The sequence below is a fragment of the Gopherus evgoodei genome, unplaced genomic scaffold (assembly GCF_007399415.2).
Source record: "Gopherus evgoodei ecotype Sinaloan lineage unplaced genomic scaffold, rGopEvg1_v1.p scaffold_102_arrow_ctg1, whole genome shotgun sequence".
Taxonomy (NCBI): domain Eukaryota; kingdom Metazoa; phylum Chordata; order Testudines; family Testudinidae; genus Gopherus; species Gopherus evgoodei.
Genome location: NW_022059765.1, coordinates 88,071 through 92,994, shown reverse-complemented (window position 1 = coordinate 92,994; position 4,924 = coordinate 88,071). Strand labels below are relative to the sequence as shown.

Sequence of the window (4,924 nt, the reverse complement as noted above, 5' to 3'; positions counted from 1 at the left end):
GCAGGGACTTGCCCATGTGACTCCAAACTCCATTTTGCTGTAATTTTCCACAGTAAGAACAAAGAAGTGTTCTTACACCGGGAAGTGCCTAATTAAGGCTGATGTCTCATCTCCATCTGGTCTTCCATTCTGCTTCCTACCTCTGGAGGGACTTTGCTAAAAGCTGAAGCTCTACACAAGGGACTGATGACCCATCCCAGCGGGGGATTTTCTCCAGAGACTTGATTTGAACCTGCAGTTTACTCCATCACTGCTACAAGCCTGATCTAAGAACTTTGCCAATACTGTATGTAATTGATTCCTTTTAACCAATTCTAACTCTCATCTCTATCTTTTTCCCTTTATGAATAAACCTTTAGATTTTAGATTCTAAAGGATTGGCAACAGCGTGATTTGTGGGTAAGATCTGATGTGTGTATTGACCTGGTTCTGGGGCTTGGTCCTTTGGGATTGAGAGAACCTTTTTCTTTTACTGGGGTGTTGGTTTTCATAACCATTCATCTCCAGAACGAGTGGCACCGGTGGTGATACTGCGAGACTGGAGTGTCTAAGGAAATTGCTTGTGTGACTTGTGGTTAGCCAGTGGGGTGAAACTGAAGTCACTTTTGTCTGGCTGGTTTGGTTTGCCTTAGAGGTGGAAAAACCTCAGCCTAGGGCTGTAACTGCCCTGTTTGAGCAAATGGTCCTGAATTGGCACTCTCAGATGGGTCCCGCCAGAACCGTATCGTCACAGGCTAGGGGCTGCCTTCCCTCCCTAGCTCTACGAAGGGACTTGGGAGCGGCCGTTGCAGCGTGGGTGGGGCGCTGCTTTTACACCCTGGCTCTACGAGGGGACTGGGGAGTGACTGATGCCGCGGGGCAGAGCTCTGGGTTTCCTCTCCAGCTCTGCCTGGGGACTGGGGAGCAGCCGTTTCAGCAGGGGCGGGGAGCTGCATTCCCTCCCCATCTCTGCCAGCGGACAAGGGAGCTGCCGTTCCCGCAGGGGTGGCGCACTACCTCCCTCCCTAGGTCGCCGAGGGGACTGGGCAGCGGTTGTTCCTGCGGGGGAGGGGCGCTGGGTTCCCTCCCCAGCTCTGCAAGGGGACTGGGCAGCGGCCGTAGCCGCGGGGGCGGGGCACTGCCTTCCCTCCCTGGCACTGCGAGGGGACTGAGGTCGGCGGTTCCTTTGGGGGCGGGGCGCTGGGCTTCCTCCCCAGCTCTGTGAGGTGACTAGGGAGCGGCTGTTTGACGGTGCTGCCCGTGGGAGCCAGCTGAGGTCTCTCAATCGGGGTGAACTGCTTACAAAACAGGGCAGACAAATCCCAAACGCTGGTGGTTATTCCAATACTTAGATTTACCAACCAGCACAAAACAGCTTCTGTTGTACCTCACTGGTTACTTAAAAGTTTAAACCACGCAGTTCCCTTAAAGTGCCCAGCCTCAGGCCTCCGTCCAGACACACCTGTCAGATATGATGATGATTCCTGAAAATCTTACTTCATCATATAAAAGAAAAGGTTCTTCCAATCCCAAAGTATCAGCCACATACCCAGGTTCAATTATAACTTAGATTTTACTCAAAATACACGCCACAGCCAATTCTCATTAACTAAGCTAAAATTTATTAAAAAATAAAAGATGTTGTTTAAAAGATCAATATACATACAGACTTGAATTTAATTCTTGAGTTTCAGATGCATAGCAGAGGTGAGCTTGTAGTTGCCAAGAGTCCTTTTAGAAATTGTCTATAGGTTATAGTCCAATTTCCATATTCAAGGTGGCTCCCCCTTTTGAAACCCAAAGCAGATCTGAGATGAGAAGGATCGTGTTCCAGGGTTCTTATACATTTCCAGCAGCCTTTCAGCCTGAGAAAACAATAGGCTTAACTCCTTCTCCCAAACATCCTGCCAATTAGCACAGAGTCATTTATCCATTAAACAGTTCAGATACAGGTTACAACAACCTTCAAAGAGACATATAGACAATAATACTATTTTACTCAAGTATCATCATAAATGCTAATATTCCTTTTTTTAATCTTTGAATTAAAACTACAGCAATAGACAAGACTCGTTTGCTTACATCACAAGACCTGAGCAAACACCTCCCCTTCTACCTCTGACAATGCAGACTTGCATTTCAAAGCTCTGTTCATTTATATATCTTGCTAACCAGTTCTTAAAGTTCACCCATGGGTCAGGTCAGTTGGTGAGGTGAGTTAATTAACTCTTTCTGGCCCTGTCACCTTTCACTGAGATTTTATAGTACACTCATAATGTCACAGCCCCACTCCCACTGGAACCGCCACTCCCCAGGCCCCTCCCAGAGCTGGGGAGGGAAGCCAGCGCCCCACCCCCACTCAAACCACCGCTCCCCACTGGCCTCCCAGAGCTGGCGAGAGAACCAGTCCTCCCGCCCCCGCTCCATCCGACCCTCCCCAGAACTCTCTCAGAGCCGGAGAGGGAAGCCAGTGCCCCTCCCCCACTCGATCTGCCACTTCCCACTCCCCTCCCAGAGCTGAGGATGGAAACAAGAGCCCCTCCCCCGCTGGAACCGCCAGTCTCTGCTCCCGTCCCAGAGCTGGGGAGAGAAGCCAGCGCCCCGCCCCCGCTGGAACCGCTACTGCGCAGGCCCATCCCAGAGCTGGGGAGGGAACCCAGCACCCCTCCCCCACTCGAACTGCAACTCCCAGGCCCCTCCCAGAGCTGGAGAGGGAAGCCAGCACCCCACCCCCGCTCGAACCACCGCTCCCCACTGGCCTCCCAGAGCTGGGGAGGGAACCCAGCACCTCTCCTCAGTTGGAACCACCACTCCCCATGCCCCTCCCAGAGCTGGGGAGGGAACCCAGCCCCCGCCCCCGCTCGAACCGCCACTCCCCACACCCCTCCCAACCATTAGAGTGATCTCTGGTTAGCAGGCATATAGGTTCTTTTATTGTTTAATCTGTTCTCTCTGTAACGCCTTTACCTTGAGAATCACTGTTTGCTGGCCATGGGCTGTATCGTACCTTAACTAGGGGCAGTTCTGCTGTTCCTAGCCCCTGAGGAAGAAAGGCCAAGCAGGCCTGCTGAGGGAGAGGATCTGCCTTAGTGGGGAATTCACACTGTAGGCAGGGAGCAGTGCAGCCTGGAGATACTACAGCTAGGAGGCAGAGAGATGTGGGTTTCTACCCAAGAGAGGTGCCAGCTGGACAGTCTGAGAATGGGTGCCCTTGCTGGACCACAGAGGGGGAATACAGGTGCAATGGCCCTGAATAAGGACAGAGAGAGCACAAGGAAACAATAAGACATCATCTGTCATCCTGATAGTGATCTCAGCACACAACCTGCCTAACCATTGGCATGTCTTTCTAGGCTTCATAGAACAAGGGAGTTGTACGGAGGGATGAGAAAAAGGATAACCAGGTAGGCCAGGGGATGTTTATGAGGAGTTCTTCCAAAGAGCAAGGGACAAAGCCCAGAACCACAGAAATGTCAGGGTGGAAGGGAGCTCAAGAAGTAATCAACTCCAGCCCTCGGCCTATGACAGTGTTGCTTCGGATTTGAGGGGTGCGTGTACCCTAGAACAAGAGCAACCCAACTACAGACATATTATGTACATTCAGCCACCCTGAAGTAATGAAATAGACCACCACACAGTTAAGGGTTATTTTTGAGTCAGGAGCAAGGTCATACCTAGCTACCTCATAGCTCATTCAGCCCCTGCTTCTGCTTAGTATTTAAAAACTCCATATTGTCCCTATCACTGCTGGCCTAGATTTCTCCTCCTGTTTCTTTTTTAACAGGTCAGATGATGTGGCTGAGAGGTTAAAGTGATGGACTGCTAATCCACTGTGCTTTGCATGCATGGGTTCAAATCCCATCTTCATGGGATGCTTTTAGTCTTCACCCCTCCTTTATAGACAACCATCTCCCCTTTGGTACAATGACAGATCAAACAATAATGCTTCTTGCAAACAAAAACCTTCTCAGAAACTCAGACAACCCTCTCTCCTCCCCATCCCCGGCTTTAAATAAAATGTCTAAAGCTCAGATTTCTAAAAAAAAAAATTCTCTAGTTCTGTATTTCTTAGTTTTTATCTCAAAAGGTAACATCCTCATAATCTCCCCCAAACACCCTGGGACCTCCTCAAATTATAAAAATACCCCATTTCTCAGCAAGGTCACGACAGTGACCCACAGCTAGAATGTCTAGGGCAAGCTGTCGTGAAGAAGGCAACTCAAACATTTTCTCCCTGCTTCCCTTGGCAAGGTCTGACTGGGAAAAGAAAATTCCCCAAACTGAAAATTTTCTGCTGAAAAACCAGTACTAGTCTGTTTGAGGACTTTGATTTGAATGTATTATTGTTATTCGCTTCTGATTTATCTCATTTAAGCCTTTGTCCTCCAGATGTGTTTCCAGCTGTTGAGTTGTGGGGGAGAGAGGCCAATGCATAATGTCTCTACTTCCCTTTCATAGTTTCTTCCAACTTGCTAGAAAGTACCTTTGCTACAACATGAGTCAAGCACTGTCCATTGTCTCTGTGCTGTCTCGGAGAAGTCTGCATTGTACACGGTTCCTGGAATAGTCCTTGAGAGTGTGGATACCTTCAATGGGCCAGCAGCAAGTCTGGCCCTTCCATTTTTGCACCTGAAAGGCTGGTGGTGGGCATTTCCCAACCTCATAATATATTTCTGTAATGCACACAGAGCAAACTTCATAACTTCCCAAACCAATGTGAGCCCACAGAATGCAAGAAGACATTAATGTTCAATAGATGAACAGTTCAAGATTTTTAAAATGATCCCTCACCAGGCAGACTTTGTTCAAAACGTATCATCACTATATGAGAGTGGTGAATATGGGGCTTGCAGGGTGCTGCTTTAAGCACAGCGTGCCACACCTGGGCTTACATTGCAATGGGAACGTACCCTTAGAGTCCATCTCTCCCGGGATAAAGATGGCA

At 49.2% G+C, this 4,924-nt stretch overlaps 1 non-coding gene across 1 annotated transcript; it reads left to right on the top strand.

The window, feature by feature from the left end:
* Window positions 1-3,767: 3,767 nt before the first annotated feature.
* TRNAS-GCU lies at window positions 3,768-3,849 on the top strand. Its single transcript has one exon. It is a non-coding gene; the product is annotated as a tRNA-Ser (tRNA).
* The last annotated feature ends 1,075 nt before the right edge of the window (window positions 3,850-4,924 follow it).